General features: G+C 61.2%; 1 gene segment (V, D, J or C); it reads left to right on the top strand.

Annotated features, from left to right (window-relative positions):
* LOC308535599 (immunoglobulin gamma-1 heavy chain-like) overlaps nucleotides 1-3,737 on the top strand; it is a 41,311-nt gene extending 37,574 nt beyond the window's left edge. The window contains exons 2-5 of the C gene segment in view: nucleotides 2,199-2,483; nucleotides 2,760-2,810; nucleotides 2,901-3,230; nucleotides 3,320-3,737.
* The last annotated feature ends 9,815 nt before the right edge of the window (nucleotides 3,738-13,552 follow it).

Below are 13,552 nucleotides of genomic sequence, written 5' to 3'. Positions count from 1 at the left end.
GCGGGAGGGCAGGAGCTTCCCAGGAGCTGGGTAGGGGCTGGCAGCGCTATGCAGGTGAGCAGGGGGCAGGCGGGAGGGCAGGGAGCTGGGTGGGGGCTGGCAGAGCTATGCAGGTGAGCAGGGGGCAGGCGGGAAGGCAGGGGAGCAAGTAGCTGCCCAGGAACTGGGTGGGAGCTGGCAGAGCTATGCAAGTGAGCAGGGGGCAGGTGGAAAGGCAGGAGCTGCCCGAGAGCTTGGTGGGAGCTGCCAGAGCTATGCAGGTGAGCAGGGGGCAGGCAAGAGGGCAGGGAGCTGGGTGAGGGCTGTCAGAGCTATGCAGGTGAGCAGGGGGCAGGCGGGAGGGCAGGGGAGCAAGTAGCTGCCCAGGAACTGGGTGGGAGCTGGCAGAGCTATGCAAGTGAGCAGGGGGCAGGTGGAAAGGCAGGAGCTGCCCACGAGCTTGGTGGGAGCTGGCAGAGCTATGCAGGTGAGCAGGGGGAAGGCAGGGGGGCAGGGAGCTGGGTGGGACCTGCCAGAGCTATGCAGGTGAGCAGGGGGCAGTCGGGAGGGCAGGGGAGCAAGGAGTTGCCTAGGAACTGGGTGGGAGCTGGCAGAGCTATGCAGGTGAGCAGGGGACAGGCAGGAGGGCAGGAGCTTCCCAGGAGCTGGGTGGGGGCTGGCAGAGCTATGCAGGTGAGCAGGGGGCAGGCAGTAGGGCAGGGGAGCAAGGAGTTGTCCAGGAACTGGGTTGGGTCTGGCAGAGTTATGCAGGTGAGCAGGTGGCAGGCAGGAGGGCAGGGAGCTGGGTGGGGGCTGGCAGAGCTATGCAAGTGATCAGGGGGAAGGCAGGTGGGCAGGGAGCTGGGTGGGAGCTGGCAGAGCTTTGCAGGTGAGCATGGGGCGGGTGGGAGGGCAGGGAGCTTCCCAGGAGCCAGGGGACAAAAGGGCTGGGGTGAGCAGGTGGGTAGAGAGGGATCATAGGGCAGTAGGTGGAGGGGGCGCTGTTGGCCAGAGGCTCAGTGAAAAGAAGCAGGGTGCAGGTCAGGGGAGAACACAGCAACCCTGGGCTGAGGCCAAGGCCTGAGTGCAGGAAGCCCAGCTCCTGACAGGGTTCAGGGCTGAGGCCCAGGGCAGGGGGCTGGGCCAGAGCTGGCAGAAATGGCATTGAGATGGGCAAAGGCAGAGACTGGAGGACAGAGGCCTGAGCTCCTCTGAATGTCCAGGAAGAGGCTTGGTGGGGGCTGGGGGGCAGGGAAGGCTTGTGGGGAGGAGCTGGAGGGGTTGAACCTGCAGGGCACTGGGAGGGAGGGAGCCGCTGGGCTGGGAGCCCTGAGCAGCAGGCAGAGTTTGTCCTGCTGAGCTTGGAGGAGCTCAGGGGTAAGGCAGGGCCTGAGCTAAAAGGAGCCCAGGATGAGGTGGGGGTTGAGCAGGGAGGGGGGAGGGACAACCGAGCAGGGTCCTGGGGCTGAGCTGAGGGGGCCACACAGGGGTCCGGGGCACTGACACCATGCAGAAGGCTGCCAAGGCCTGTGCCAGGCTCCAAGCCATGCTGAGCGAGCCGGACTGAGGAAGGACCTGGCAGGAGGGCTCTGGACTAGGCAGGAGCTGGGGCAGTGAGTGGGCAGCGCTGGGGGGGCGGGGGCGGGAGCAAAGTGGGGAGAAGGGGCAAGCGTGAGAGACTGCTGGGTGCAGAGGTGCAGCTGGGCTGGGGGGCTGCAGGGAGGAGGGGAGAGGCCTCCCACAGAGGGCTCCAGGCAGGGGTGGGGACCAGGCAGTGCCTAGGCTGCAGCGCTGACCCAGAAGGGCAGGGGCTGTGGGCTGCGGACAGAGGCCCACGCACCTGAGGAAGGGCCTCCTCGCCCAGGGCAGGGCCTGGCAGGGCGACAGGACAGTGGGCTCAGGGGCCCTGGAAGCCAGGCAGAGCGAGAGCCACCAGTTAGGGCTCCGAGGCTCTGAGGACCAGGGGCTGGGGGCGGGGCTCCCGCCCAGGCAGCGCTGGCTGAGCTGCTGAGCCTGGCACCCATGGCTGCGGAGGCGGGAGGCCCTGGGTGGCAGAGCCGCACGGGACAGCAGGTCTGCAGGCTTCTGGGTCTTCGGTCTTCTGGGAGCCCATGGGCCATGGGCACGGGGCTCAGCGCTGTTCCGGGCCTGGGCTCCCGATGCCCTGCCCAGGCTACGGTAGGGTGAGACCTGGCAGTCACGTGGCCCCTCTCTTACAGCCTCCACCACGGCCCCGTCAGTCTTCCCGCTGTCCCCTAAGTGTGGCACCACGTCCGGCTCCACGGTGTCCCTGGGCTGCCTGGTCTCTGGCTACCTCCCGGAGCCCGTGACTGTGACCTGGAACTCGGGCTCCCTGACCAGCGGCGTGCACACCTTCCCATCCGTCCTCCGCTCGGGCCTCTACTCTATGAGCAGCATGGTGACGGTGCCCGCCAGCTCGTCCGGCCAGACCTTCATCTGCAACGTAGCCCACCCGGCCAGCAGCACCAAGGTGGACCAGATCGGTGAGCACATGCCACGGAGAGACATCTGCTAGGAGACAAACCACAGAGCAGGGATGGCTGCCCCAGCCCAGGGCAGTGGGAGAAGTGCAGACGGTCTCCCCAAGCTCGGGGAGGGGTCCTCTTGGTATCACCACCAGGCCCAGGGTGGGCACCGGCTCTGGAGCCACAGAGGCGGGTGCTGGCCTCAGACCTGCCAAACTCTGGCCCTGACCTAAGCCCCTGCCCAGGGCCGTGCCCCGTGAGGCCCCAGTAACCCTCAACCTGCTCTCTCTGCAGTGCCCGTAATTAAAGAACCCAAACCCACCTGTCCGCCTCATACATGCCCACGTGAGTATCCACACCAGGAGGAGGCCCACGGGGAGCGCCTGCCCAGGGAAGGCCTGCCGAGGGCTGACCCCTGGCCGCTGTCTCCCCAAGCTTGTGAGAACCCAGGAGGGCCCTCGGTCTTCATCTTCCCCCCGAAACCCAAGGACACCCTCATGATCTCCCGTACGCCCGAGGTCACGTGCATGGTGGTGGACGTGGCCCCAGATGACCTCGAAGTCGAGTTCACCTGGTACGTGGACGACCAACAGAAGAGCAAGGAGACGGTGAAGGCGCAGCAGCAGCTGTTCAACAGCACCTACCACGTGGTCCATACCCTCCCCATCATGCACCAGGACTGGCTGAAGGCCAAAGTGTTCAAGTGCAAGGTCAACAACAAGGCCATCCCCTCCCCCATCGAGAGGACCATCTCCAAGGCCATAGGTGCGGAGCAGACAGGTGGGCCTGGGCCCGGGGCTGGGGGGCCAGCCCTCCACCTGGGAGTGACCGTCTGTGCTGACCTCATCCCACAGGGCAAGTCCGGGTGCCGCAGGTGTACGTCCTGGGCCCACATTCGGACGAGTTGGCCAGGGACAAGGTCAGCGTGACCTGCCTGGTCAAAGACTTCTTCCCGCCGGACATCAGCGTGGAGTGGCAGAGCAACGGGCAACCGGAGTCCGAGACCAAGTACTCCTCGACCCCGCCCCAGAAGGACCAGGAGGGCTCCTTCTTCCTGTACAGCAAGCTCACCGTGGACAAGGCCCGGTGGCAGCGGGGGGACCCCTTCACGTGCGAGGTGATGCACGAGGCCCTGCACAACCACTACGCCCAGAAGACCGTCTCCCGGAACCCGGGTAAATGAGCTGCGCCCGGCGCCCGACGAACCCCATGTACATACCCTCGGGCACCCAGCATTCAATAAAGCACCCAGCACGGCCCTGGGACCCTGCGACACTGTCGTGGTTCTTTCCGGGGCGGAGGTCAGGCCGGCTCAGAGGCTGGTCGGCACCGCTAGGGCGCGACCCAGAGCTGGTGGGTCTGCAGGCACCAGGGGGGGACGGCTTCCCCACGACCGGCAAGGGCTCGGTCAGGAGATGTGGACAGGGGGCAGGAGATGCCACTCAGGGACAGGAGGGCCCAGGAGGGTGCCCGCCTCTGAGCAAGCCCCGCTGTGGGCAGTGCCTGGTCTCCGGGTGCCTTGTCCACTGGTCTCCAGGGCTCCTGGACATGGCTCTGGGCCCGCACAGGAGCACACTGGCCCGTGGTGTGGGACAGCCCTCCGTGCCCTCGAGACCTAGCCTCATACCCTCCCTCGGGCGAGGGACCTCTGTGGGCCATCTCCCACCTGTGGCCAGGCCTGTCTGCTCATGAGGACACGCACCTAATTGCCCCAAAGAGGCAGAGGCGGGCAGCCCTGGGGTTCTGGGGAGGGACTGCCAGAGGCCACAGGGACACTGAGCCCAACCGTGGAAAACAATGCGCTCCACAGACCAGCACCAGCTCACGTGGCCACCTTCACACACACACACACACACACACACACACACACACACACGTGCACATGCATACACAAACACGTGCACATTCATGCACATGTACACAGAGACAGGCCTTGCATTGCGGGGCCTCCCATGAGGCATCCTGCACAGGCCCAGACCAGGGAAGAGATCGGGTCCTGGGAACCCCCACCACGGACACCAGCCTGACCCCACTCTCCCCAATGCCCCAGGGGCAACTCAGCAGCTCATCCACACACTGACCAGACCGGACGCCCCTCCCCCTTCCCAGGCACCCACACCTCCCCACACACCCACTAGCCTTGGGCCCACCCACTTGTCCTGCACTTCCAACTCGGACCTGGCTCTGGCCCTCCCCCAGGCAGGGCCCTCCTGCCCTCTGACCCCGGGGGGAGCAGGTAGAGGGGCTGGTGGATGACAAAGCAGGTTGAACTGTGGGTCAAACAACCTTGTCCCCCAGGGTCCCGTGCAGGTGGCAGAGAGGGGACAGCCCGGATCAGGCTGAGAGCTGGGCCTGAGACGTAGGATGGGGGAGCTGGGCACCATGGGCCCTCCTCGGCAGGGGATCCCCATCACAGGGTGCCCCACACCAGCCCCCATGGCCCCGCACTGACCCCCCTCCCTGTGCAGAGCTGCTCCTGGACGAGAGCTGTGCCGAGGCCCAGGACGGGGAGCTGGACGGGCTGTGGACCACCATCTCCATCTTTATCACCCTCTTCCTGCTCAGCGTGTGCTACAGCGCCACCGTCACGCTCTTCAAGGTGGGCTGCCCATTCGCCCCACGCGACCCACATGCCCCACGACATCCCCACACCATCCCCACACCATCCCCACACCATTCCCACGTGCCCCACGCCATCCCCACACCATTCCCACGCCATTCCCACTCCATTCCCACGCCATCCCCACACCATTCCTACGCCATTCCCACGTGCCCCACGTCATCCCCACACCATCCCCACGCCATTCCCATGCCATTCCCACGTGCCCCACGCCATCCCCACACCATTCCCACACCATCCCCACGCCATTCCCATGCCATTCCCACGTGCCCCACGTCATCCCTCCACCATTCCCACGCCATCCCCACGCCATTCCCACAGCATTCCCACAGCATTCCCACGCCATTCCAACGTGACCCACGCCATCCCTCCACCATTCCCACGTCATCCCCACGCTATCCCCACATCCTCCCCACACCATTCCAACGTGACCCACGCCATCCCCACGCCGTCCCCACGCCATCCCCACACCATTTCCACGTGCCTCACACCATCCCCACGCCATCCCCACGCCGTGCCCACGCCATTACAACATGCCCCACGCCATCCCCACACCATTCCCACATGCCCCACGTCATCCCCACACCATTCCAACGTGCCCCACGCCATCCCCACACCATTCCAACGTGCCCCACGTCATCCCCACGCCATCCCCACACCATTCCAACATGCCCCACGTCATCCCCACGCCATCCCCACGCCACCCCACGCCATCCCCACACCATTCCAACGTGCCCCACGTCATCCCCACGCCATCCCCACACCATCACCACGCCATTCCCACGCCATCCCCACGTCATCCGCACGCCATCCCCACATCATCCCCACGCCATGCCCACGCCGTCCCCATGCTGTCCCCACACCATCACCATGTGCCCCACGCCGTCCCCATGCCGTGCACACATCATCTCCATGCGTCCCACATTGTCTCCATGTTGTCCATCACTGTCCCTCACTGTGTCCCTCACTGTCCCTCACTGCCCCTCACTGTGTCCCTCACTGTGTCCCTCACTGTCGCTCCCTGCCCCTCACTGTGTCCCTCACTGTGTCCCTCAGTGTCCCTCACTGCCCCTCACTGTGTCCCTCACTGTGTCCCTCACTGTGTCCCTCACTGTGTCCTTCACTGTGTCCCTCACTGTCGCTCCCTGCCCCTCACTGTCCCTCACTGTCCCTCACTGTGTCCCTCACTGTCCCTCACTGTCCCTCACTGCCCCTCACTGTGTCCCTCACTGTGTCCCTCACTGTGTCCCTCACTGTCCCTCACTGTCCCTCACTGCCCCTCACTGTGTCCCTCACTGTGTCCCTCACTGTGTCCCTCACTGTCCCTCACTGTCCCTCACTGTCCCTCACTGTGTCCCTCACTGTCCCTCACTGTGTCCCTCACTGTGCCCCTCAATGTGTCCCTCACTGTCCCTCACTGTCCCTCACTGTGTCCCTCACTGTCCCTCACTGCCCCTCACTGTGTCCCTCCCTGTGTCCCTCACTGTGTCCCTCACTGTCCCTCACTGCCCCTCACTGTGTCCCTCCCTGTGTCCCTCACTGTGCCCCTCACTGTGCCCCTCACTGTGTCCCTCACTGTCCCTCACTGCCCCTCACTGTGTCCCTCCCTGTGTCCCTCACTGTGTCCCTCACTGTCCCTCACTGCCCCTCACTGTGTCCCTCCCTGTGTCCCTCACTGTGCCCCTCACTGTGCCCCTCAATGTGTCCCTCACTGTGTCCCTCACTGTCCCTCACTGTGTCCTTCACTGTGTCCCTCACTGTCCCTCACTGTGTCCCTCACTGTCCCTCACTGTGTCCTTCACTGTGTCCCTCACTGTCCCTCACTGTGTCCCTCACTGTGCCCCTCACTGCCCCTCACTGTCCCTCACTGCCCCATGCCGCCCCCCTGCTGGCCCCGCCTGGCCCCGGCCCCGCAGAGGCTGACCTGGCCCGGCCCCCGCAGGTGAAGTGGATCTTCTCCTCGGTGGCTGACCTGAAGAGGACCATCGTCCCCGACTACAGGAACATGATCGGACAAGGGGCCTAGCCTCCCTCCCAGCAACCGGCCAGCTGCCCGAACCTCCCGCCGGTCCACCTGCTCCACCTGCTGCAACGCCTGCTCCTCCGCCCTCTGACCTCGCTGGCCTCTGACGCCTCCACCCTCGAAGCCCAGGCCCCCCTGAGCCAGCACCCCCGCCCTCTGGCCTCACAGCCGTCACAGGCTGCGTCCCGCCCGGGATCTGCCCCTTTGGAGAACCGAGTGGACAGCAAGTTGTGCTCCCACCTGAGCTGACAGACGCTTGCCGGCCCCTCCACGCAGCCACCAAAACACCGCCCGGGTCGTGTGGCCACCAAGGCCTCCAGGCAGCGTGTCCCTCCCCAGGACGTCACTGCCTGGGCCGCGTGCGAGTCAGTCCTGAGGGGCGGAGGCCCGGCGCCCAGTGTGTGGGCAGCAGCAGGAGGCAGGGCTCCCGGGAAGTGCTGAGTCCCCCCGGGAAGCTCCACGTGGGCCCGCATGGCCACCCGGCTGCCTCCACCGGAGCACACCTTGCTGGGGTCCAACCCCAGCGGGTCCAGGGGTCCCCAAAGGTGTGGACGGAGTCGGCGAAGACGGAATGACACGGAGATAGCATTCAGTTGATCAGCAGCCTAGCCAGGATCTCTAGCCAGGATCTGTGTCCATGTTCTCTTGCTAGGTTCTCCAGGTTCTCCAGCCAGATTCTGTCCAGGTTCTCCAGCCAGGCTCTGTCCAGGTTCTCCAGCCAGGTTCAGTCACCAGGTTCTGGTCAGGTTCTCTTGCCAATTTCTGTAGTCAGGTTCAGTCCAGGATCCTTTGCCATGTTCTCTCCAGCGAAGTTCTTCTGTCTCTAGAGAACGTTCTGTGTAGGTTCTGTGCCTCCTGGTTCTGACTTCTTAGTTCTGTCTCCGAAGGTCTGTGTTCTAAGTTCTGTCTTCTAAGTCCTGTGTTCTGCTGTCTTGTTACATCTGTATTTATACCAGTTGATTCCAATCCTATCAATCTCTATTCCAAAGGTTAGGGCGTTTCTTATCTCCATTCCAGGGAGTAAAGATTATGTAGCTTAAGCGTGATTGTTCGTAGTTAAAGTGATTAATTACCCGCCTGGCACTTAGTTAAGAGGTTTTATTCCCTCCCTAACTTCAGGGGAAAAATCCCTACCTGGGGAAACCACCTTTCTCAGAGAGGCGACCTTGGTTAAAACACATAGTGCCAAGAAGGTGAGCAAACATATTAAGAACAGTATGCCATATATGCCAGGTCCCTTGAAACAGCAAGCATGGACCAGCTCCCGGCAACACCTCAGAGCCGCCTAGGCCAGGCTGCTGCGGGCCCGGGGGCTGGGCGGTACCACTCAGGGAGGGTGGGCCTCGGCCCACAAGCCCCTGGGGCGGGGCCTGGTGACCAGGTCCCTGCAGCTGGGACCCAGCCTCCGTGGACAGAGGACGTGGGTGTGGAGGGGCAGCGCCCAGAGGGCCCTGGTGGGAGCAAAGGCCTGAGTCCTGCCCCCTCGCCCTCCCAGGTAGCCCCTGCTCTGAGAGCCCTGGACGGAGAACCCCGATCCCCAGGGAGTGCCCGTCGGCACGTCCGGACGGGAAGGAGGGAGAGGCGGACCCCGTGGTACAGGGGACGCGCAGAGAGATGATTCTAGGAAACGCCAGCTTGGGCCGCTTTCTTTTTCTGCTTAATTTTCTGGAGCCCATTCATTGTCAGTACTGGTGTGTGCGGTGTGTGTGGTGCGTGTGTTTAATGACAATAAAAGCTCCTTACACATCCCTGCCTCACGAATCTCCCTGTGCTAGTGCCTCATGAGTCCACAGCCCATGGAGGCATGCGGAGGGGGGGGGGGCACCCACTCCCAGAGCCACGACCTGCCCCCCTCCACCTTTTCCTGCCCTCCCCACTCCCCACCCCCTTCAGCCGGCATCCAGCCCAGTGGGTGAGGAAGGCGGCCCAGAAACCAAGGGGCGCGGGAGCCACACGGGCGTCCAGGGCTGGGGCAGGACTGGCCATGGCCAGAAACAAGACACTGTGTGGGGTGTCAGTCAGCACCCACAGGAAGCGGGAACAGCACCCAGAGACTCTCCCCGTCCCGGAGCCCGGGTCCCAGGGCAGGTGCTGCGGGCTGGCTCCCAGAGGCCTCTCTCCTGGGCGTGTGGACGGCCACCTTCCCCTGGGTCCTCACGTGGCCGTCCCTCCGCGTGTCCGTGTCCCATCTCCTCTTCTTTCTTTTTTCTTTAAGCTTTTTTATTATTATTATTGATTTCAGAGAGAGAGGGAGAGAGAGATAGAAACATCAATAACAAGAGAAAATCATTGATTGGCTGCATCCTCACACCCACACAGGTCCTCACACACATTCACACACACACAGGACCTCACACACACAGGTTCTCACACACACACAAACACACACAGGACCTCACACACATCTACACATACACAGGTCTTTACACACACAGGTCCTCACACACACAGGTCCTCACACACACAGGTTCTATACACACACACACAGGTCCTTACACACACAGGTCCTCACACACATGCACACACACACATAGGACCTCACACACACAGGTCCTCACACACATGCACACACACACATAGGACCTCACACACACACAGATCCTCACACACACAGGTTCTATACACACACACACAGGTCCTTACACACACAGATTCTCACACAAACACACACAGGTCATCACACACATCCACACACACACAGGTCCTTACACACACAGGTCCTCACACACATGCACACACACACAGGTCTTTACACACACAGGTCCTCACACACATGCACACACACATGTCCTTACACACACAGGTCCTCACACACATGCACACACACACATAGGTCTTTACACACACAGGTCCTCACACACATGCACACACACACACATGTCCTTACACACACAGGTCTCACACACATGCACACACACACACACAGGTCTTTACACACACAGGTCCTCACACACATGCACACACACACACAGGTCCTTACACACACAGGTCCTCACACACATGCACACACACACACAGGTCTTTATACACACAGGTCCTCACACACATGCACACACACATAGGACCTCACACACACACAGATCCTCACACACACAGGTTCTATACACACACACACAGGTTCTCACACACACAGGTCCTCGCACACACAGATTCTCAAACACACACACACAGGTCCTTACACACACAGGTCCTCATACACATGCACACACACATAGGTCCTCACACACACAGATCCTCACACACACAGGTTCTATACACACACACACAGGTCCTCACACACACAGATCCTCACACACACAGGTTCTATACACACACACACAGGTCCTCACACACACAGGTTCTATACACACACACACAGGTCCTCACACACGCGCACACACACAGGTCCTCTACACACACATACACACAGGTCCTCACATACATGCACACACACACACTCGGGCACCACCCACTGGGGCCCACCGCGCACCTTGTGCCCAAGCCTTTGCTCAGGCCCCCTTCTCCGGTGCCTGCCCTTCTCCGGTGCCTGCCCTTCTCCGGTGCCTGCCCTTCTCCGGTGCCTGCCCTTCTCCGGTGCCTGCCCTCCATGCATCCAGCAGCTCCCGCCCTCCTGCTCGGTGCCTCTCCCCTGAGCACCCAGGAGAGCATAGCACACTCCCTGTCCCACACTCACATGGCCTCCCGCTCAGGATCCCGTGCGACTGTCTCCCAGGAGCCCACAGTGACTCCGGCAGGGCCAGTCCCGCCCACACGGATGCCTGCGGACCCCACAGCGAAGGTGCTCAGGACCTGGCCTGGGGCAGTGCAGACAGCGCGGGGGGGGGGGGGGGGGTCACAGCATCAGCGTGACTGGTGGCTGCGCGACCTCCCACCTCCTATCAAAATTCCAGCTGGGTTGGTTTTGTGTGTCTGTCTGTTTTAGAGACAATTTCAAAGGGTAAGAGCAAGGGCTGCGAAGTGGTGGAAGACTCTGCCCTCGACATGAACACACACACCAAGGCCACTGAGGACAGGCGGGCGGCGCAGTTCGCTGGAGCGTCGTCCCAGGCACCAAAAGACTGCGGGTTCCATTCCGCCAGGGCACATACCCAGGTTTCAGGCTCAACCCTGGGCGGGGCGACCACGAGAGGCAACCGCTCAATGTTTCTCTCTCACATCCATGTTTCTCTCTCTCCCTCCCTCCCTCTTTCTCTAAAGTCAAAAGCACACCCTCAGGTGAGGATTAAAAGTAAAACGCATGTTGCTCGTGCGCAGACTACCAGCCCCACACACTCGACTGCTTACGGGAACTTGGTGGGCAGCACATGTGGCTTGTCAGGCGGTGGGAACGCATGGGGAGCGTGGGATGCAGGAAGGAGGCCTGTGACCGGACACCTAGCTCTCGCCCTGTGACAGTGAGCGGTGGGAGCCTGGCGGGACGACCTGCTCACATCCCGGCCAATGCTGGAGGGAGATGGAGCACAGGAGCTGATGCGCCGGCAGCCGTCTGCCTGGCTGACTCGATTGGAAATAGGATCTTTGCCAATGGACTTTGGGTCAGGATCTTGAGATCACACTCGATGTGGGGTGGGTCCCAAGTCCAAGGACTGGTGGCCTTCAAAGACAGCCCTGGCTGGCTTGGCTCCGTGGATAGAGCGCCAGCCCATGGACTGAAAGGTCCCAGGTTGGATTCCAGTAGAGGGCAGGTACCTTGGTTGCAGACTCAATCCCTGGTCTGGTCAGGGCGAGTGTGGAAACAACCATTCGATGTGTCTCTCTCACACTGATGTTTCCTCTCTCTCTGTCTCTCCCCCTCCCTTCCACTCTCTCTAAAATTCAATGAAAAAATATCGTCGGGTGAGGATTAACAGCAAACAAACAAGAAGACATGGCACCAAGACGCTGTGGAGGAGGCTGCGCACAGACAGAGGCAGGAGCTGGGGTGGTGTCCAGCCCCAGACGCCGGAGCCACACTGCCCCCTCGCTCACACCCCGGCTGACTGTGGCTTCCAGATGCGTGCAAACTCGCTCCTATGGTTTTAAGGCAGCACATTGTGACAGGAGCCACAGGGCATTCGGATGGCTGGCAGCCGAGTTCTCCAACCTCCAAAGGCACAAGCCTGAGGGGCGATAGCTCATGGACTCAACCCTGGAAACCAGGAATGTCTGTTAAATAGCAAAGATCTGGACACAGCCCCAGGGCCCATCAGCAGACGAGTGGATAAAAAGCTGTGGTACATCTACACCATGGGATACTACGCAGCAGCAAAAAAGAAGGATCTCTTACCCTCTGAGACAGCATGGAGGGACCTGGAGAGTATCATGCTAAGTGACATAAGCCAGTCAGAGAAAGACAGGTATCACATGATCGCACTCATATGTGGAATCTAAGTAACAAAATAAACTGATAAATGGAGTGAACCAGAGACATGGAAGCATGGAACAGAGTGCGGATCTCAGAGGGAAGGTGGGGAGGGAGGGTAGGTGGGTGGGGGGTGATCAACCAAAGACCTTGTGTGCATATATGCATGGCCCATGGACACAGACAGTGCGGGGTGAGGGCCGGGGACGGGGGTGGAGGTGGCTTGGGGGGGGGGTCAATGGGGGGAAAGGGACATATGTAATACTTTCAACAATAAATATTTTATAAATAAATAAATAGATAGATAAATAAATAAATGTCTGTTAAATGAAGGACGTGACAAGCAACGTGAAGGGACGGGGACTAAAGGGGAGAAGGTCGTCCCATGTTTAACAGTCACCAGGGATCAGCGTTCGGAATGACTGCCTTGCAGATTCCCAAGACCCTGCCAATGAACTCACATGTCTCTTGTGACACACCATCTTCGAAGGCCACCGGTCATTGGACTCGGGACCCATTCCAAATCGAGTGTAATCTCGAGATCCCGAACCAAATTTCACTAGCAAAGACCCTGTTTCCAAATGGTCAACGGGGCAGACGGCTGCCGGTACCATCGGCTCCCCTGCTCCATCCCCCACCAGCGCCATCAACTCCCGGGCTCCATCTCCCACCGTGTTGGTGGCCTCAGGATGTAAAATGCCAAGAACACCTTTAGGAAACGAGGTGAGGACAAGCACAGGGAGGGACCAGGGCGCCTGAGTGCCTACAGACACACAAGCTCATAGCAATGGGGGCTCATTAGCAATGGGGGCACGTTAGCAATGGGAGTGGGAGCACGTTAGCAATGGGAGCACGTTAGCAATGGGAGCGCGTTAGCAATGGGAGCATTGATATCAGGACAGGAGGCGCGCTGCGGCCTCCAAGTGACGCTTTCCAGAGATCAGGACACAGTACCCTCCTGGGAAGGCAGGGCCCATGTTCAGGGCCACCCTGGGTGCAAAGGATGGCAGGAAGCCTGGGGTGGCTTGTCAGTGCCAGGAAGGAGGTGGGCCCAGGGAGACACATGCATATGTGCATGTCACACAGCTGCAGGCACCCACATA

The sequence above is a fragment of the Myotis nattereri genome (genome assembly GCF_964212035.1).
Source record: "Myotis nattereri genome assembly, chromosome: 20".
Lineage (NCBI taxonomy): Eukaryota > Metazoa > Chordata > Mammalia > Chiroptera > Vespertilionidae > Myotis > Myotis nattereri.
The sequence above is the reverse complement of the archived record's forward strand: the minus strand, read 5'-3'. Positions and strand labels throughout refer to the sequence as shown.